Here is a 22,604-nt window from a genome sequence, read left to right as displayed (position 1 = left end):
CTCCGGTGGACCCCCCAGGGAACGTCTCAAACCAGACGAGTGTAACCCCTATGTTTGCGTGGTAGAGTAATGGTGGTGTACGCGTACGTGGAAGACTTGTTTGCGTAGCAATCGCCGACATAGTGTAACTGAGGCGGAATAAGGTGAACCAGCCCTCATTGACCAGTTCACCGGACCTCAACACAAATCCGCCGGGCGGATTCGTGCCAGGGACCAGGCGCTCTTTCCTGCCCAGAAAGCCGTGCGTTAGACTGCACGGCCAACCGGGCAGGCCACACAAGGTATTCACTGATCAGTCCGAGCATTATGACCACCGATCTACGATCGATATTAACCGGTCCGGGCGATATCAGCATCACCTGACGAGGAATGAGTGCTACTCAGACACAAGCTCGATGGGTGTAGTATCAGTGAACGTGCTGTCTATGTGTAGAATGTGGAAGGCGCGCGATCTATCTTAGCCTGACCGAGGCTCGGCACAAGGATTTCGAAAACTACACGACTTGTCGGGTGTTCGAGAAGTGTCTTTAACACGTGGCGAAACCAAGGTGAAACTACGACCCGACGTCCTGGGATTGGGCAGCCACTCCTCATTACAGATGTCGGACGTCGTTGGCTGTGCACACTGGTAAAACAGGACAGGCGGCGAACTGTGGGGGAACTAAGACCAGACTTCAATGCTGGGCAGAGTACAAGCGTACTGAAGACGCAATGCACCGACGCTCGTAACGATGGGCCTCCGCAGGCGAGGACCTATGCGTGTCCCTGTATTACCACCACGATATCAGCAACTACTATTGAAATGGGCACGTGACCAGCGGCACTGGAGGTTGGCGTAACGGCAGAGGGTGGCACGTTATGATGAATCCCGACACCTTCTTCATAATGCCGATGAGAGGACGCGAATCCAGCGCCTTCCACGGGAACAGCTCCTTGACATCTGTACTGCGGGACAGAAAGAAGTTGGCGGGGGCTCCCTTATGCTCTAGGGAACATTCACGTGGGCATCCTTGGTCCAGAGGAGCTCGTGCAAGGCACTATGCCGGCCAAGGTGTATCGACACTGATTGCAAACCTCGTACACCCCTTCACGATGAACATCTTCCCCAATGTCAGTGGCATTTTTCAATAAGATAATGCGCCATGTCACAAGGCCAGGAGTGTGATGGGATGGTTCGAGGAACACAGTGGCAAGTTCCAGTTATTGTGCTGCCCCCCACCCCCCTCCCACTCACATGATCTAAATCTGATCGAATACACTTGGGATTTGACTGAACATGGCGTCAGAGCTCATCGCCCCCTTTCCAGAAATATACTAGATTAAGGTGACTTGTGACCAGATGTCGTGCCAACTCCCTCCAGTGACCTACCAAGACCTCATTCCTCCCGTGCCATGACGTGTCGCCACTGTTATCTGTGCCAAAGGTAGGCATATGGGTTATTAGGTAGGTGGTCATAATGTTCCGGCTGATCAGTGTGAAAAGGCAGTGGATTGGTGGCGCTGTCATTTGTACTCACAAGGGAACCTCCCCATCGCACCCCCCTCAGATTTAGTTATAAGGTGGCATAGTGGATAGGCCTTGAAAAACTGTACACAGATTAATCGAGAAAACAGGAAGAAATTGTGTGGAACTATGAAAAAAATAAGCAAAATATACAAATTGAGTAGTTCATGTGCAACATATGCAATATATATGTGTAAATTGACTCAGGAACGCCGTGGTCCCGTGGTTAGCGTGAGCAGCTGCAGACCGAAAGGTCATTGGTTCAAGTCTTCCCGACAGCGAAAATTTTAATTTTTTATTTTCAGACTATTTTCAGAGTTCAGGCACTTACACAAAATCAACTTCGCTCTCCAAAATTCCAGGACATGTTCAGATTTGCTTGGACATATGCAGGATTTGACGGTCTCCACGCGGAAAAAATTGAAAACGTTAAAAACATATGTTTTGACAGAGCACAAGGAAAACTGTGCGACTGCGGAACTGTTGCATTCATTTGCTGCAGTTTATGTGACAAACTCTTATGTTTTCATCACTTTTTTGGGAGTGATTATCACATCCACAAGAAAACCTAAATCGGGCAAGGTAGAAGAATCTTTTTACCCATTGGTCAAGTGTACAAGTTAGGTGGGTCGACAACATTTTCCTGTCATGTGACGCACATGCCGTCACCAGTCTCGTATAGAATATATCAGACGTGTTTTCCTGTCGAGGAATCGGTTGACCTATGACCTTGCGATCAAATGTTTTCGGTTCCCATTGGAGAGCCACGTCCTTTCGTCTACTCATCGCACGGTTTTGCGGTGCGGTCGCAAAACACAGACACTAAACTTATTACAGTGAACAGAGACGTCAATGAACGAACGGACAGGTCACAACTTTGCGAAAATAAAGAATAAAATTATTTCACCCGACGGAAGACTTGAACCAAAAACCTCTCACTCCGCAGCTGCTCACGCTAACCACGTGACCACGGCGCTCCTGAGCCTACACTATCCTTGATGATGCTTATCTTTCACATGGACTACTCAGTTTGTATATTTTGCTTATTTTTTTCATAGTTCCACACAACTTCATCCAGTTTTCTCGATTGATCTGTGTTCAGTTTTGCAAGGCCTATCCACTGTGCCAGCTTATAACTAAATCTGAGGGGGGTGCGATGGGAAGGTTCCCTTGTCAGATGAGTCATATAGAAAGGTTCAAATGGTTCAAATGGCTCTAAGCACAGTGGGACTCAACATATGAAGTCATCAGTCTCCTAGAACTTAGAACTACTTAAACCTAACTAACCTAAGGACATCACACACATCCATCCCCGAGGCAGGATTCGAACCTGCGACCGTAGCAGCAGCGCGGTTCCGGACTGAAGTGCCTAGAACCGCTCGGCCACAACGGCCGGCTATAGAAAGGTATCCGACGTGATTATGGCCGCACGATGGAAATTTACAGACTTTGAAAGCGGAATGGTAGGTGGAGCTAGACGCACGAGACATTCCGTTTCGGAAAGCGTTAAGGAAATCAGTATTCCGTGATCCACAGCGTCAAGAGTGTGCGGAGAGTACCACATTTGAGGCATTGTCTCTCACCATGGACAACACAGTGGTCGATGGCCTTCGCTTAATGACCGTGAGCAGCGGCGTTTGTGTACAGTTATCAGTGCTAACAGACAAGGAACCTGCGTGAAATAACCGCAGATATCTCTGTAGGTCCTACGATGAACGTATCCGCTAGGGCAGTGCTGCGAAATGTGACGTTAATGAGCTATGGAAGCAGACTACCGACGCGACTGCCTTTGCTAACAGTACGACAGGGCCTCCGGCGCATCTCCTGGACTCGTGACCGTATCGGTTGAACCCTAGAGAACTGGAAACCCTGGTCTGGTCAGGTAAGTCAAGATTTCAGGTGGTAAGAGTTGATGCTTGCGTTCGAGTATGGTGTGGACCCCACAAAGCCGTGGATCCATGTTGTCAACGAGGCACTGTGCAAATTGGTGATGCTCCGATATTGTGTGGGCTGAGTTTACATGAAATGGACTTGGTGATATGGTCAAACTGAGCCGACCATTGACTGCAAATGGTTATGCTCGGCTGCTTGGAGATCATTTGCAGCCACTCATGGACTTCATGTTTCCAAATAACGGTGGAATTTTAATTGGTGACAATGCACCAGGTCTCCAGGCCACAGCTGTTCGTGATTGGTTTGAAGCACATTCTGGACAATCTGAGCGAATGATTTGGCCACCCAGATTGCCCGATTTGAATCCCATCGAACATTTATGGGATATAATCGAGTGATCAGTTCACGCAGAAAAACCTGCAGCGGCAACACTTTCGCACTTATGGACGGTTATGTAGGGAGTATGGCTGAGTATCTCTGCAGGGGGCTTCCAACGACAAGTCGACTCGCTGCACTACGCCAGGCAAAAGGAGGTCCAACATGATGTTAGAGGGTACCCATTGACTTTTGTCATCGCATTTTGTAATTCATACTGTATATGGGGGAAAGACATACAGTAGAAGAAGAATGGGTAGCTTTGAGGAATGAAATAGTGAAGGTAGAGGATCAAGAAGGTAAAAAGACGACGGCTAGTAGAAATCCTTGGGTAACAGAAGAGATACTGAATTTAATTGATGAAAGGAGAAAATACAAAAATGCACTAAGTGAAGCAGGCAAAAAGGAATACAAACGTCTCAAAAATGAGATCGACAGGAAGTGCAAAATGGATAAGCAGGGATGGCTAGAGGACAAATGTATGGGTGTAGAGGCTTATCTCAGGAGGGGTAAAATAGATACTGACTACAGGAAAATTAATGAGGCCTTTGGAGAAAAGAAAACCACTTGCATCAATATCAAGAGCTCAGATGGAAACCCAGTTCTAAGCAAAGAAGGGAAAGCAGAAAGGTGGAAGGAGTATATAGAGGGTCTATACTGGGACGATGTTCTTGAGGACAATATTATGGAAATGGAAGAGGATGTAGATGAAGATGAAATGGGAGATACGATATTGCGTGAAGAATTTGACAGAGCACTGAAAGATCTGAGTCGAAACAAGGCCCTGGGAGTAGACAACATTCCACTAGAACTACTGACAGCCTTGGGAGAGCCAGTCATGACAAAACTCTACCATCTGGTGAGAGAGATGTATGAGACAGACGAAATTCCCTCAGACTTCAAGAAGAATATAATAATTTCAATCCCAAAGAAAGCAGGTGTTGACAGATGTGAAAATTACCGAACTATCAGTTTAATAAGTCACAGCTGCAAAATACTAACGCGAATTCTTTACAGACGAATGGAAAAACTGGTAGAAGCCGACCTTGGGGAAGATCAGTTTGGATTCCGTAGAAATGTTGGAACACGTGAGGCAATACTGACCCAAGACTTACCTTAGAAGAAAGATTAAGGAAAGGCAAACCTACGTTTCTAGCATTTGTAGACTTAGAGAAAGCTTTTGACAATGTTGATTGGAATACTCTCTTTCAAATTTTGAAGGTGGCAGGGGTAAAATACAGGGTGCGAAAGACTATTTACAATTTGTACAGAAAGCATATGGCAATTATAAGAGTCGAGGGACATGAAAGGGAAGCTGTGGTTGGGAAGGGAGTGAGACAGGGTTGTAGCCTGTCCCCGATGTTATTCAATCTGTACATTGAGCAAGCAGTAAAGGAAACAAAAGAAAAGTTCGGAGTAGGTATTAAAATCCATGGAGAAGGAATAAAAACTTTGAGGTTCGCCGATGACATTGTAATTCTGTCAGAGAGACCAAAGGACTTGGAAGAGCAGTTGAACGGAATGGACAGTGTCTTGAAAGGAGGGTATAAGATGAACATCAACAAAAGCAAATCGAGGATAATGGAATGTAGTCTAAGTCGGGTGATGCTGAGGGAATTAGATTAGGAAATGAGCAAAATAACTGATGATGGTCGAAGTAGAGAGGATATAAAATGTAGACTGGCAATGGCAAGGAAAGCGTTTCTGAAGAAGAGAAATTTGTTAACATCGAGTATAGATTGAAGTGTCAGGAAGCCGTTTCTGAAAGTATTTGTATGGAGGGTAGCCATGTATGGAAGTGAAACATGGACGATAAATAGTTTAGACAAAAAGAGAATAGAAGCTTTCGAAATGTGGTGCTACAGAAGAGTGCTGAAGATTAGATGGGTAGATCACATAACTAATGAGGAGGTATTGAATAGAATTGGGGAGAAGAGGTGTTTGTGGCACAACTTGACTAGAAGAGGGGATCCGTTGGTAGGACATGTTTTGAGGCATCAAGGGATCACCAATTTAGTATTGGAGGGCAGCGTGGAGGGTAAAAATCGTAGAGGGAGACCAAGAGATGAATACGCTAAGCAGATTCAGAAGGATGTAGGCTGCAGTAGGTACTGGGAGATGAAGCTTGCACAGGACAGAGTAGCATGGCTAGCTGCATCAAACCAGTCTCAGAACTGAAGACCACAACAACAACAACCATATATTGGATATATTAACTTTTTTCATTTGAATTCCGCTAATAGTGGAGAACGTGAGAAACTTGGCGAATGTTGTTAGTCTGTAAACTATATTGCAAACTCAGCCATCCCAGCTAGTCCCAGTAGCTGTCGGCAGAAGTTAATATTTATTGTGCCAATAAATTTAAATAAAAAGGGTCCTTTTGGTATTAAGCGATGCTGTCCCCTGTACAATGAAGGCAGGGAAAGCAATTGCAATATTTTATCCTAACCCAAGCACTTCACTTCATAGGTTTAGCCTATGCCCTGCATCATGCAGCTGAAAGAGTACACCTAAAATATGACAATGTGAATACGCTGATATCCTCCACAAACAAGGTAAATAGTCATACAAAATACAAGGGTTTGATAATTCTGACAGCATTAATTAAATCATATCCCGACTATTTTTACATTGGACATATTCTTGAAAGCACCTTTCCGTGCAGCCGCATTTAGAGACATCCTGCCAGACTTAGCTTTGTCGTCACAGCTTATTTTAACCAGGTGGGGTGTCTGGATAAACGCTGCCATCTTTTCCTTTGCTAATTTTCATGAAGCCAAGTCGCTAACAGACCATAAATGCTCGCAAATTTTTTGAAACTATCACCTGTTTACTTCACTCGATTCAAAAGCCTCATAATTGCGTTTTCTTTTTTTCATTTTTAGATTGTGGAAATGACATTGAAAGTAACAGATTTGAAGCAAAACCTGATATACATTAAATCAACTATCAACTAGGAAGCCACATGTAACTGGTGGAAGCTCCGACAGTTATTGGAGAGGTTGAAAAACATTTTCAATCATCCTATAGAGAAATTGGTTCTGTACCTTTTAAGATAAATAAAATCATCAGTTAAAATCCTTATTTTAAGTTTACGAAGTTATTAGAATATATTTTGTGGTAAAAATGTAAAATACTTTCAACATGGTCTGACTTTGTGCGAAATTTCTTCGCTTTACCGCTTTTGACATAGAAAAATAATTTTTTATGTACAAAAAGTTTTGTCTGATAAGTTTAAGTAAGGAAAATTTGAAAAAATTGTTTGTTTTGTACTACTTTAGAAGGAAACAGAAGTATATACGGAACTGAATATTACTACAGCATATTTTCTTAAGCTTTTTTTTTGTTTTTTTTTTGCTGCCTCATTGTGGATGTTGCAGTGATATGATACTTCATGAATGCATGCGTGTTTTGCGGTTTGATACTGCATGAAAATCCACGCTATAATTATTTCGTTTGCAGAAAGGTGGTAGCGCTATACGCATTGGTTCAGAAATGCCCTCCCTTTTACGACTGGAGAGTCGCAATGCCTCACACACCCAATGCCCGCTAAACGGGTAGAAACTTGGAAACAAATGCAATGATGCTGTAGCGATGTCAAGGAGCTCAATGTAGCCATCTGAATGAGTGTTAATAGGATAGAAATGATTTTATCGGAAGTTATTTGTCATGGCATAACGTGTAGGACAGTATATTGAATGGTACTGTGAAATCAATGTATTGATAGGTGCCATACACTTTGATGAGTGTATGGACCACAAGAGATTGTCACAACACATGAAGAGCATGACAGTGGTCGCAAGGCCTAAAGACTGAATTTCGCAGTGACGATTCTATTTTGGAGAACTACAGAGCACCTGGACCAGCCTGCGAGGAGTGTTTGACACCATCTGGTATGGTTTGGGTTGGTTACACTTAATTCATTGAACCGGCTTTCATTGTCCAGAAACCACAACAGCTCTTAATGTAAGAATACGTCCTCGACATTGGAGATTTGTTGAGTGCTAATATACAGTATTTGTGCACGTGACTCGACTCAACACAGCGCGCAATGGCGAGAGAATGCTACCATGGTAAGCACAATCGGCCAGTCTGCATTTTTGAGCTATGTAATGAACAGACGACAAAGGTGACAAAAAAGAAACTGTATCTGTCGGCCGCAAAAAGCTCTGATGTTGATGCCATAGCCTATTAGAAGACAAATTGCAAAACATTGAAGGTAAAATGCATTACGAGAAAAAAAATTCATGTAAAGTAACAAAATAAAGACAATGTGAGACAATGAAGTAGGAGACTGGTTGAAGCAGAAAAGAGGAGGTGACAGCGTTAAGAATAACTGATAAAAGAGTGACAGATGTGTGCAGAGCTGCAAAGCTTTTAGCAAACATTTCATAACTGTTACTGAAAAGGTTGTCAGACTCAATAGAAGCTGCCCTGGAGTAACTCAGACCAGCCATTACAATTTACTTCAGCAACATTTTTAGTACGACTATCACTAAAAGAGTAGAAGCATTGTTCGGCATAAAATGTTTTTTAACACAAACCTACGTTTTTTTAAATGGAACCCCGTTAGTTTTGTTAGCACATCTGAACATATAAACAAATACGTAATCAGTGCCGTTTGTTGCATTGTAAAATGTTAATTACATCCGGAGATATTGTAACCTAAAGTTGACGCTTGAAACCTCCGACGTTCAGTTGCGTGTTGTAACAAACACGGGCCACGGTCGGCGAGCAGCATCTGCAGGGACATGTTTACGATGACGACCGTGTTTACGAGTGTGGCTGTAGTGCACTGTTGTGGTTTGGTCTAGCTGTCGCAGTGTCCGCATGTAGCGCTTGCTGCTATTGTTATTCTGCATTCGTCTCCGCACGCAGACCAACTGTAGTACACCCTGTTACCAGACGTCTGTGATAGTGTAGTGTTGTAGGAACTGTGACCATGGTGTATTCGAACTCTGAAAAGCGGAGATGATACTCATCTATGGCGAGTGTCGACGAAATGCAGCTGAAGCCTGCAGGGTGTATGCAGAATGGTACCCGGACAGAGAGCATCCAACGTGCCGCACATCGCAAAACATCTACCGCCAACTGTATGCAACGGGTATGGTCGTAGCACGCAAACGGGTCCGTAACAGGCCCGTCACAGGAGAAGTGGGTGCAGTTGGTGTGTTAGCTGCTGTTGCCATGAACCCACACATGAGTACACGGGACATTGCGAGAGCCGGTGGACTGAGTCAAAGTAGTGTCATGCGCATACTGCATCGTCACCGCTTTCACCCGTTTCATGTATCGCTACATCAGCAATTACATGGTGATGACTTTAATCATCGAGTGCAATTCTGTCAATGGGCATTAACAGAGAATGCGTTGCAGTTCTACCTGTTTACCGATGAAGCGGGTTTCAGGAGTGAATCTACGGAACATGCATAACTGGTCCGTGGACAATCCTCGCTGGCTCAGACAGGTAGAGCGACAGCGACCGTGGACTGTAAATGTATGGTGCGAAATCATTGGCGACCACCTCATTGGTCCTCACTTCATTGCAGGGGCCCAAACAGCTGCAACATACATCGCGTTTCTACAGAATGATCTGCCAACGTTGCTCGAGAATGTCCCACTGGAAACGCGTCGAGGTATGTGGTATCAGCAGCATGATGGTGCACCTGCACATACCGCAATTAACACTAGGCTGTCCCTTGACAGGATGTTCGACGGGCGTTTCATAGGACGTGGAGGACGCATAAATTGGCCAGCCCGTTCTCCTGATCTTACACCTCTGGACTTCTTTCTGTGGGGTACGTTAAAGGAGAATGTGTACCGTGATGTGCCTACAACCCCAGAGGATGTGAAACAACGTATTGTGGCAGCCTGCGGCGACATTACACCAGATATACTGCGGCGTGCACGACATTCATTACGCCAGAGACTGCAATTGTGTGCAGCAAATGATGGCCACCACATTGAACATCTATTGGCCTGACATGTCGGGACACACTCTATTCCACTCCGTAACTGAAAACGGAAACCACGTGTGTACGTGTACCTCACCCCTCAGGGTAATTTGCATGTGCGTCAGTGAAAAAGACCAATAAAAAGGAAGAGCAGATGGACGTAATGTGCTGTTCCAGTCTCTTCTGTACCTAAGGTCCATCGCCGTTCCCTTTGGATCCCTACGTAATTCGGTGCTCTCCGATACACACGATCGAACAGCGGAGGAGTGGTACTCAAGCGTCAACTTCAGGTTACAATATCTCCGGATGTAATTAACATTTTACAATGCAAAAAATGGTTCAAATGGCTCTGAGCACTATGCGACTTAACTTCTGAGGTCATCAGTCGCATAGAACTTAGAACTAATTAAAGCTAACTAACCTAAGGACATCACACATCCATGCCCGAGGCAGGATTGGAACCTGCGACCGTAGCGGTCGCTCGGCTCCAGACTGTAGCGCCCAGAACCGCACGGTTACTCCGGCCGGCCTTTATAATGCAACAAACGGCACTGATTACGTATTTGTTTATATGTTCAGATGTGCTAACAAAACTAACGCGGTTCCATTTAAAGAAACGTAGGTTTGTGTTAAAAACATACTTCCCTGCATTTTTTATGGTTTGTATTAAACAATTACACTAGCCCCTCTCCTCACGTTCGGTCTGCGGAATCGATTCGTCAGTATTTGATCTGATTTACGAAATATATCCAGCTGTAATGTTAGGTGACTCAGCCTGTATCGTCAGACATAAGAGGTGTGAAAGTAAAAAAAGTGGCATAATTCACTTACTTTCACACCAAAATGTGATATGGCATCATTTTTTTGAGTAATTCGTCTAGCCAAGTTAAAGTTTTCAAAGTGCAAAACCATGTAACAGGAATTATTTTCGGTGTGAACTAAAGAACGTCCGCCAGAAGCCTTGTCGAGGAGCTGAGCGTACTAACAACTGCATCACAAATATATTTATTCCTAACGAAATTTGTCATAAATAATGTATCTCTTTTTCAAACCAACAGTTCAGTTCATGGAAAAAACTGTAAATAAAAATAGTCTGCACAAAGATTTAATGTCACTTGCATCGTCTGTAAAAAGTGTATTTTCAGGAACACACATTGTCAATAACTTGCCAGCAGTCATGCAAAGTTTAATTTTTAATAAAGTTAGGTTTAAGACGATCCTAAAGGATTTATAGTTGGCTGTGGCCTACTCCACTAACAAATTTATTAGTATTACCGACTGATGCACAACTATTATTAATAATATCAAATTCATTGTGTCAAATATGACTGCCTGATATCGTCACTGCAGGAATGAGTTGAATGTAAATAAATGTTTTAAGCTGATTTTCTGTTCAATAATACGTGACTACAGTAACCTAAGCCTTATATCGTTAGAGTGTTGTACAATACAGATTTCGTCAGAAGTTTGTAATTATCTGAGAAACAAAAATATATGTATTTAAGATTTTTTGACTTTCTGATATGGTGTTCATCCTTGAGGATCTCCTCATTAAGAATCTATGGAACAAAAAGCACATCTAATCTAATCTAATTTCTTGTGTGACATGAGATGCAACGAGCGATCTCGACTTCTTCATGTTGAGGAAGGACAGTAGAACAACAAGTGCCACTTTCGGGATGTATTAGTGAAAACTGCTGCAAAAGGGACTTGGTTTGATAGGATCTCATCGGGATGGGTGCTGCAAGATTTGTAGATTGGTTTCAGGTACTTTACATTTCTTTTTTCAAAGAATGTGAAGGCAAGAGAGCTCCTATAGGAGATAACTTATCATGAAACTTGAATATTGACGTTATCAGATATCGCAAAAAAACACCGAATCTGTTTTTGTGCCTCCTAACTCAACGGACTTGCGTCAGCCATGAAACGTTACGTTCAAGAAGTGGTCTGGGAGAATGGAAGTTGGGAGCAGGTTTGGTGAAAACATCAACAGACACGCAATGCATCCCTATCACTTTGTTAAGTTAGTGACAAACTCCATGGAAGATGTAGATCCGATGGAAACGTCCGATCCTATTTCGCAATACAGCGCTCTAGTCGTTTGATGCAAATCAGGCTTTGAGTATTCTTGTGAAGGTAACACCCACAGCCAGCCCGGATCTAGGAAATCTTATGGGACTTAACTACTAAGGTCATCGGTCCCCAAGCATACACACTAACTAAATTATCCTAAGGGCAAACGCACACACCCATGCCAGAGGGAGGACGCGAACCTTCGCCGGACAAGGCGCACGCGCACGGGGGGGGGGGGGGGGGGGGGGGAGGCAAACCGGGGTATCTGCCCCAGGCGTCAATTGCAGGAGATACCAAATTCATATTCTTGAAAAAAAAACTTATTTCACAAAGCGCTCATCATCCAGGACACGTTGGTCTGTCGATTATTCGTATGATTTTGAAACGCATCACTGTTGGCTTTTGAACATTTTTGAACACTTTCTAAGTTGATCTCTGAACGAATAATAAGTCGATTTTAGAATCTGTACATAACGTGTGTGATATCTCTGCCAGGGAAATCCCCGTCTCATCTAGAAACAAAAAATTTTCTCGTAGACAAAAGGGGATAGGGCTATACCAGTTGAGCCGAATAAACCCGAACGGATGAATGCCAATCGCTGTTTGTTTATGTGGTTGATTGGGTGTGTGAATGATCAGCGTTGTTATAATTATTAGCGAAATCCATATACTCCGACTACCAGAGTGGAAATAAATGACTTACAGGAATAACAGGTAAGAAAGATTACATATTAATCTTCTCGGTGTATCCAAGAAAATGAAATTTTGATGGAAAATTTTTGCCATATGCCTACAGAACTAAGGGCCAGTTCTACAGCCACCAGTTAGAAGCCTGTAAGTTTCATTCTCGGAATTGCGCGCAAAACGCGTTGTACGAACACGTAGTAATGCCTAACCGTAGAATAAACGAGGCAAACGAAACTGGTGATTCCGGCAGGGTTAGTGAAGTTAACCGGAGAACAGGATTTGACAATGGTAGGAACAGTTACAGAATTTGTGATGACAAGATTTGTTAGAACGAGGAAGGAGAAGAAACGGTGACATCATACAGATTATATGGAAGAATATGACGATTTCAAATTTATATAAAAATTTCGTACTACTACTTTTCGGTCTCTTGCTTGAGAAACTGGAGCGTATGAATGTATTTCCAAACATGAAACTGTTAGCTTATAGTAGGCATAATAGGCATTTGATATTGGTACTTCGTGAATTACATTGTGCCGTGTTATTTATGTAAATTAGTTACATAAAAATGACCATTTGTGCCAAAATAGTCTCGCTTATTTGGAGTGTGTTACAATTGCTGCAATATTAAAAAGGCCTATTACGTTTTACCTATAGAGAGTTTTTTTTTTTTTTTTTTGTGGTTTTAGGGCCCAAAACTTCTATGGTCATTAGCGCCCAGCCCGTGACGTAGAAAACAGGAAAAAAACGAAATTTAAAATCAGCAGCAATGGAAACAAAGTCAGAAAATTTGAGAAACTAAAGGCAGAAGGAATGCTTAAAAGTCCACTATAGAAAGGGGTTGGTTGTCCCCCAAAAAAAAGCTTCAAATGACTGACGTCATTTCACTGTCACTAATAAACTGTAGAACGCGGTCAGCTGAGCGCGTGTCATCTGCTAAAATCGACGATAGATCAGGCGATAGCTGTAGACGGGAGCGTAACGGATTAAAATAGGGGCATTCAATTAAAAGGTGTCTGACCGTCCACAGCTGAGAGCAGTGGGGACAGAGTGGGGGAGGATCACCGCTTAAAAGATGTCGATGACTAAAAAGACAGTGCCCTATCCGGAGTCGAGCTAAAATTACCTCCTCCCGACGACGCGTTCGGGAGGAAGAGGTCCAAGCGCAAGGAAGGGCTTTCACTTCCCGCAATTTATTGTGGGGAAGTGTTGACCAATGCGCATGCCATAAATGAGTGACTTGGCGACATAAACCGCTCCGTAGATCGGTAAACGGAAGAGACTGAAGAGCTGGCCGAGGAAGAGAGACTGCAGCCTTGGCCGCTATATCGGCCGCCTCATTTCCACAGATACCAGCGTGTCCCGGGAGCCAGAGGAACGCCACTGAGACGCCCCCCAGGTGGAGCAAGCGCAGACAGTCCTGAATCCGGTGGACCAGAGGGTGCACAGGGTAAAGAGCTTGGAGACTTAGGAGAGAGCTGAGAGAATCGGAGCAGATTACGTACTGTATCCGCTGATGGCGGCGGATGTAGTGGACAGCCTGGAGAACAGCGTAAAGCTCCGCAGTATAGACCGAACACTGGTCGGGAAGCCGAAAGTGATTTGGGGTGTCGCCAACAATATAGGCACTCGCTACACCTAACGATGTTTTCGAGCCATCGGTGTAAATAAATGTGGCTTCCGTCATTTGTGCACATAGAGCAGCAAATGCCCGACGGTAAACAAGTGTAGGGGTACCATCCTTGGGAAATTGACATAGGTCTCTGAGCAAGTCGATCCGGGGACGGTGCCAAGGCGGTGCTGTACCCCAAGTTGTCAAGAAGGTTTTAGGAAAGCGGAAGGAAAGAGAATGGAGCAGTTGACGGAAGCGGACTCCCGGGGGTAGTAGGGAGGAGGAGCGGCCTGAATACCAGACATCAAAGGAGGCGTCGAAAAAAAGGTTATGGGCTGGATTAGCAGGCATGGAAGACAGATGGCTAGCATAACGACTCACAAGGATTGCCCGCCGATTGGACAGCGGAGGTTCAGCAGTCTCAGCATAAAGGCTTTCCACAGGGCTGGTGTAAAAAGCTCCAGACACTAAACGTAATCCACGGTGGTGGATAGAGTCGAGTCGCCGAAGAATAGACGGCCGAGCAGAGGAGTAGACTATGCTTCCATAATCCAATTTCGAGCGCACTAAGGCGCGATAGAGGCGGAGAAGGACCACTCGGTCCGCTCCCCAAGAGGTACCATTCAGGACACGGAGGGTGTTAAGGGAACGCAGACAGCGAGCCGAAAGATAGGAAACGTGGGAGGACCAGCACAGTTTTCTGTCAAACATAAGACCCAAGAATTTAGCGACGTCGGAAAACGGAAGGTTGACAGGGCCTAGATGTAAGGAGGGCGGAAGAAACTCCTTACGTCGCCAAAAATTAACACAAACGGTCTTACTGGGTGAGAAACGGAAGCCGGTTTCGATGCTCCACGAGTGGAGGCGATCGAGACATCCTTGAAGACGTCTTTCAAGAAGGCTGGTCCGTTGAGAGCTGTAGTAGATCGCAAAATCGTCCACAAAGAGGGAGCCCGAGACATCAGGAAGGAGACAATCCATAATTGGATTAATGGCGATGGCAAACAGTACAACACTCAGCACGGAGCCCTGGGGTACCCCGTTTTCTTGGGAGAAAGTACGGGAGAGAGTAGTGTTCACCCGCACCCTAAATGTGCGCTCTGCCATAAATTCGCGAAGAAAAAGGGGCAGCCGGCCTCTAAAGCCCCAAGAGAACAGTGTACGGAGGATGCCTGTCCTCCAACAGGTATCGTACGCTCTCTCCAGATCAAAAAATATTGCTACCGTTTGGCGTTTCCGGAGAAAATTGTTCATGATATAAGTGGAGAGAGCAACAAGATGGTCAACAGCAGAACGATGCTTTCGGAATCCGCATTGGGCAGGTGTTAAAAGACTGCGGGACTCCAGCCACCAAGCTAAACGGTAATTCACCATACGCTCCAAAACCTTACAGACACTACTCGTGAGAGAAATGGGGCGATAGCTAGAGGGGAGATGTTTGTCCTTTCCAGGTTTCGGAACGGGAACGACAATAGCTTCCCGCCATCGCCTGGGAAAGGTACTGTCGGTCCAAATTCGATTATAAAGGCGAAGGAGGTAACGCAGGCTATGGGTTGATAAATGCAGCAACATTTGGACATGGATACCATCCGGTCCTGGGGCGGAGGAGCGAGAAGAAGAGAGTGCATGTTGGAGTTCGCGCATGGAGAAAACAGTATTGTAGCTTTCGCGATTTTGAGAGGAGAAAGCAAGATGTCGCACTTCCGCTGCACGTTTCTTCGGGAGAAACGCCGGCGGGTAATTTGAAGAGCTCGAAATCTCAGCAAAGTGCTGACCCAATGAGTTAGAAATTGCGACGGGGTCCACTAAGGTATCATGCGCGACAGTGAGCCCACAGACCGGGGAGAAACTAGGCGCGCCTGAGAACCGTCGAAGCCGACTCCAAACTTCCGAGGAGGGAGTGAAGTTGTTAAATGAGCTAGTAAAGAATTTCCAGCTTGCCTTCTTGCTATCGCGGATGACGCGACGGCATCGCGCACGGAGCGGCTTATATCGGATACAGTTGGACAAAGTTGGATGGTGACGGAAAATGCGAAGAGCACGTCGCCGCTCACGTATTGCGGCACGGCATGCCTCGTTCCACCAAGGGACTGGAGGGCGCCGGGGCAATTCGGAGGTGCGTGGTATTGAACGTTCCGCAGCTGTGAGAATAACGTCGGTAAAATGTGTGACCTCATCGTCGACGCTGGGAAAGCGACGGTCATCGAATGTCGCTAGAGACGAAAAAAGTGTCCAATCGGCTTGGGCAAACTTCCAGCGTCGCGAGCGCATATATGGCAGTTGAGGCTGCAGTCGAAGAACACATGGAAAGTGGTCACTCGAGTGTGTATCATCAAGGGCGAACCATTCGAGGCGCCGAGCTAGCGGAACAGTACCGACCGCAAGGTCCAAATGGGATAAATTTGCCGTGGAGGCAGACAAAAATGTGGGGACCCCAGTGTTGAGGCAGACTAGATCCGCTTGGTGGAAGACGTCTAGCAATAGTGAGCCACGTGGACAAGGATGTGGAGATCCCCAAAGCGGGTTGTGGGCATTGAAGTCCCCAACCAGCAAATAGGGGGGTGGAAGCTGATCAAGAAGATGAAGGAGATCAGCTCGTGCCATTGGTGTAGACGATGGAATGTATACCGTACAAAGAGAGAACGTGTATCCAGAAAGGGAAAGACGGACGGCGACAGCTTGGAAGGAAGTGTTTAAGGGGATTGGGTGATAATGGAGAGTATCATGGAGCAGAATCATGAGTCCTCCATGGGCTGGAGTGCCTTCAACAGAGGGGAGGTCATATCGGACGGACTGAAAATGAGGGAGAACAAAGCGGTCATGGGGACGCAGCTTTGTTTCCTGAAGACAGAAGATGACCGGCGAGTAGGATCGTAAGAGGATCGACAATTCCTCCCGATTGGCGCGAATGCCGCGGATATTCCAGTGGATAATGGACATAGGGTGAACAGAAATGGAGGAACGTCACCAAGGGTGCTGTCAACTCAACGACTGCTCAGAGCTTGCGACCGACAGGATGGAATGGCATTCAGTCGAAGGCAGAAGATCCTGATCCATAGGTTGGTCAGGAGCAGCTCCTGCCACCAACGATCGGCCAGTTGACCGGCCACCAACAGTGCGCCTCGGCGACACAGAAGATGGCCGGGGGCGATTTCCGCCAGGTGGTGCTGTAGATGGGACACGCCTTGGCGGAGAAGGAGAGGAACTGTGTTTCTTCGTAGCCTTCTTGGAGGTATGTTTAGATGAAGGAGGAACCGATGGTTGTGAAGTTGCAGTACGTAAAAACTCTTCACGAGAATGCTCTTTTTTGGAAGACTTGGCGTCTGACTTTTGGGCTCGAGATTTAGCAGAACCCGACGAAGGGTGAGCCATAGAGTGGGCAGGCGAAAGAGGTGAGGTTGAACGGGCGATCTTTGCGCTGGCCGATCTGACGACCGTGGTACTAAATGTGAGATCGCAAGTCTGCGTGGCCGCCTCCTTTGTTGGCCGAGGAGAAGCAAGGACAGCGCTGTATTTTCCTTTCTGAGGCACGGTGGGCTGTCGACTGGCGAGTAACTTTCGAGCAGCAAAGGTCGACACCTTTTCCTTCACTCTTATTTCCTGGATCAGCTTTTCGTCCTTAAAAACAGGGCAATCTCGAGAGGAAGCAGCGTGGTCACCCATACAGTTGATGCAGCGAGGGGATGGAGGTGGACAAGCACCCTCATGGGCATCCCTGCCACACGTAACACATTTGGCCGGATTGGAACAGGACTGGCTGGTGTGATTGAACCGCTGACATCGATAGCAACGCGTAGGGTTTGGGACATAAGGGCGAACGGAAATTATCTCATAGCCTGCTTTGATTTTTGATGGGAGTTGAACTTTGTCAAATGTCAAGAAGACAGTGCGGGTTGGAATGATGTTCGAGTCAACCCTTTTCATAACCCGATGAACAGCGGTGACGCCCTGGTCAGACAGGTAGTGCTGAATTTCTTCGTCAGACAATCCATCGAGGGAGCGTGTATAAACGACTCCACGCGAGGAATTTAAGGTACGGGCCGGTTCCACCCGGACAGGGAAGGTGTGGAGCAGAGAAGTACGCAGCAATTTTTGAGCCTGGAGGGCACTGTGTGTTTCCAACAACAGGGTGCCATTCCGTAGTCTGGAACAAGACTTTACAGGACCCGCAATTGCGTCGACACCTTTCTGAATAATGAAAGGGTTGACCGTGGAAAAGTCGTGACCTTCGTCAGACCGAGAAACAACAAGGAACTGTGGCAACGATGGAAGAACCGTCTGTGGCTGAGACTCAGTGAACTTACGTTTGTGAGCAGACATAGTGGAAGGTGAGGAAACCATTGCGGAAGAATCCCCCATGATTACCGGCGTCTCCGATGGCGCGCTCCTCCCTTGTGGGGGCCCTCACCGAGGGCACACCCGCCTTAGGTGATTGTTCACACCTCAGGTCACACCTCCCGACAAACGGACGGAGGGACCAATCGGCACTTTCGGAAGGTATCAGCTCGGGTAATCACCCCTCCCTGGGCCTGGCCTTTACCAGGGGGTACGTACGTGTCCTACCTGTCTACCCGGGGCGGGGAATTACGCGTTACCCCGTCACCGGCTACGCATGGAAGTGCGTGGGTCGGCCTTCAGACACGCACAGGGAGGAAGAAAGAGAAAGGGAAAGGAAAGAAGAGGGGGTCTCAAACGCCGCAGCGGAGAAAAGGGTAAAGAGAAGAGGTAAGGAAAGGAGATGGACAAAGGAAGGAAGAAGACATACAAGCAAGGAAGAAGAAGAATGCGGTACATTTACAAGCGTCCGTCTCCGGACGTAGGCGCAAACCATACTCCCAGAGGGGGAGAAAGTGAAGGAATCAGCCAGAGGTGAGCGGGGGGGGGGGGGGGTGAAGACAGGGGATGGGGAAGGATGCGGAAAGGGAAGGTATGCAGCCCGGAAAGGAAGGAAGGCCACATTAGCTCGGGGCCCCGTGCTCGCTACGCACGTATCCACAAAAGAGTTGTGGATCCCCTGGGGGGACCTATAGAGAGTGGCAAAATACACGTAATCAAATCGAGAAACTCACACATTTGGGTACGTTTCATATTAACAGCTTTTTCAGTATAAGACAACGACATTTTGATTTTTCATGTAGCAAAACGATTAACGAATAGATTTTTCCCGCAGAAAGTAAAGCACGCCGTAAAGCTGTAGCAAGATTATAGAGAAAAAAATGCTGGGGCCTAATGACTGAAGAAATGAGTACTGTCCTACTAAAAATGAAAATATCGCGTGACTAGGGCCTCCCGTCAGGTAGACCGTTCGTCAGGTGCAAGTCTTTCGGTTTGACGCCATTTCGGCGACTTGCGCTTCGATGGGGATGAAATAATGATGATTAGTACAACGCAACACCTAGTCCCTGAGCGGAGAAAATCTCCGACCCAGCCGGGAATCGAACCCGGGCCCTTAGAATTAACATTCTGACGCGCTGACCACTTTTTTATTTTAATCTCATTTTGTTCGTTTTCGTTCATTGCATCTGCTCGTGGCGGACGTCGTAAGACACTCGTTTCAGTTCGTCGTTGATCCATTAACTCAGTTTTTTTTTTATTACAGAGGACAGCTAACCCTCTGACCGAACACGCTGAGTTACCGTGCCGGCGCACATATCCATCCCAGTCAGGAATCGAACCTGGGCCTGCTGCATGGGAGGCAAGCACGTGACCACGCAGCCAAGCAAGCGGACACTACTCAGCTAGCAGGGGCAGACACTGTCTTGCTTGTCTCTTGCCTTTACCGGTTTTAAGTTTCCTATATTTAATTTCATGTTACACAAAAGAGAAAGTTATTAGCTAATAGGCAATAAAGCGTGCAAATTTACTGAATAGTTCTTATTGTCCCAATTACAAATAATCCCACTCAGTATTAACTGGGTTTTTTGTAAGGCGGGCGAGGGTAGGATGTCAAACCAGGCGACTGACAGCAGGAGAAACACCACAGGACATTTCAGTTTCCATGGTCCTGACTATGGGTTTGATGGCTACCATTACAAAATACACACGTTTGAATTCCTCAGAGCGAAATACAATGACATGCGATAGAAGAATGCTGTGTGAAGATGTGTGGCACTGTACTGTGGCGCATTTAAGACCTTCCTGGAAATATATCTTTTACATATCATACACTTCAGAAAGATGTGTTACAAGATGCATATATTTTTGAAAAATCTATTTTTTAAAATTTTTGACGTCCTATCTCAAATGCTCGGCGGGGTGCGACACTATAAAGCATTTTCCCAGGTTCGGCTGCACACAATAACGAACAAAATAAAACAGTAATTGAACACAGTTTAACTAAATTTCCCTATGATACGCGTTCTGGAAACGGGCGCTCACAATCAATTAGCCTCACACAAAGAAAAAAAGAGTGGATTTCCACCGTCTGATGAAGATTCTGACACCAGAACAACATCAGGAGGTTAAATGTACGCATTGGATAGTTAAGATTACCTGGATCTTAATAATGCTCGCTACTCTAAGGTCTCTCTAGAGCCCTAAGCTTTGTTCTTACGCAACAGTATATCATATTTCACCTGATTCATGTGTCTGGGAATATGCAAGCCTTCCCTGAGAAATGTCTAGTACCACTAATACTCTAAACTGACCGTTCGCCTGTCATATTTTCCATTTATTATTTAGAACGGGGTTAGTTTGCCATATACTAACGGTGGTCATTCGCTGCTGATGTTTTGTAGACTCGTATACCCGTCGGGAAGGGAGAAAATCCCCGTAGAAACAGTCCAATCCTTCTTGAATGCATGCCATAAAGTTTATACATGGTCACCGCGGCACTCTGGACAATACCTAGTGCCCAAGGTCACAGGTAATGAACGGATCTGTAATCGTAACAACGTGTGTGTTTCCATGTGCTGTCAAAGAAATGGGGACCCTCAAACTTCATTTGGCCATGTTCTTCCGGAGTTGAAATTTTTAAGGACATTAGTGTACTACTTACAGTCATGCATATATCAAGTAATGAGTTCTTGAATACTCCTCCTCCTTAGGGTAGTAGCCCGCTATCTATCTTTACTTCGCAAGTCACCTTACGGTGTGCCGCACATAGTACTGTGCGCACCACTTGTGATATACACTCAAGAGCCAAAGAAACCGGTACACCTGCCTAATATCGTGCAAGACCCCCGGGAGCACGCAGAAGCGTCGCAACACGACGTGGCACGGACTCGACTCTTCTCTGAAGCAGTGCTGGCGGGAACTCACACCACGAATCCTGCAGATCTGTCCATAAATTCGTAAGAGTACGAGGGGGTGGAGATCTCTTCTGCTTAATAATGTTCATGTCTGGGACGTTTGGGGCTCATCGGAAGTGTGTAAACTCCGAAGAGTGTTTCTGGAGCCACTCTTTGGCAATTTTGGACGTGTAGGATGTGGCATTGTCCTGTTGGAATCGTCAAATTCCGAAGGAATTCACAATGGACATGAATGGATGCAGGTGATCAGACAGGATGCTTACGTACGTGTCACCTGTCAGAGACGTATCTAGACGTATCAGGGATCCCATATCACTCCAACTGCACATGTCCCACACCATTACAGAGCCTCCACAACCTCGAACAGTCCCCTGCTTACATGCAGGGTCCATCGATTCATGAGGCTGTCTCCCTACCCGTACATGTCCATCCGCTAGATACAATTTGTAACGAGACTCGCCCGACCAGCCAACATATTTCCAGTTATCAACAGTCCAATGTCGGTGTTGGCGGGCCCAGGCGAGGCGTAAAATTTTGAGTCGTGCAGTCATCAAGGGTACGCGAGTGAGTCTGGGACTCTGAAAGCCCATATAGATGATGTTTCGTTGAATGGTTCGCACGTTCGACACTTTTTGATGGCTCAGCACTGAAATTTGCAGCAATTTGCGGAACGGTTGCACTTCTGTCACATTGAACGATCCTCTTCAGTCGTCGTTGTTCCCGTTCTTGCAGGATATTTTTTCGCCCTCAAGAATGTCAGAGAATTGATATTTTATGGGATTCCTGAGATCCACGCTACCCTCGTGAAATGGTCGTACGGAAAAATCGCCACTTCATCGCTAACGCGGAGATGTTGTATCCCATCGCTCGTGCGCCGACTACAACACCACGTTCAAAGTCACTTAATTTTGGTAACCTGCCACTGTAGCAGCAGTAACCGATCCAACAACAGCGCCAGACACTTGTTTTGTATAGGCGTTGCCGCCCGCTGCGCCGTATTCTGCCTGTTTACATGGCTGTGTGTTTGAATACCTGTGTATTTGAATACCTGGACCAGTTTCTTTGCACTTACTAAAAGGTACTGCCAAACTTTCAGGAAACATTCCTCACACACAAATAAAGAAAAGAGGTTATGTGGACATGTGTCCGGGAACGCTTAATTTCCACGTTAGAGCTCAAAAAGTTTCGTCAGTACGTACTGTACTTCCTCGATTCACCGCCAGTTGGCCAAATTAAAGGAAGGTAATGTTGACTTC

At 46.0% G+C, this 22,604-nt stretch overlaps 1 protein-coding gene across 4 annotated transcripts in view; it reads right to left on the bottom strand.

Moving 5' to 3' along the window:
• The window catches only part of LOC124551036 (caspase-1-like), a 141,316-nt gene that overhangs the window by 4,011 nt on the left and 114,701 nt on the right, over positions 1–22,604 (bottom strand). The window lies entirely within an intron of this gene.

Source organism: Schistocerca americana, chromosome 1 (assembly GCF_021461395.2).
Source record: "Schistocerca americana isolate TAMUIC-IGC-003095 chromosome 1, iqSchAmer2.1, whole genome shotgun sequence".
Lineage (NCBI taxonomy): Eukaryota > Metazoa > Arthropoda > Insecta > Orthoptera > Acrididae > Schistocerca > Schistocerca americana.
The sequence above is the reverse complement of the archived record's forward strand: the minus strand, read 5'-3'. Positions and strand labels throughout refer to the sequence as shown.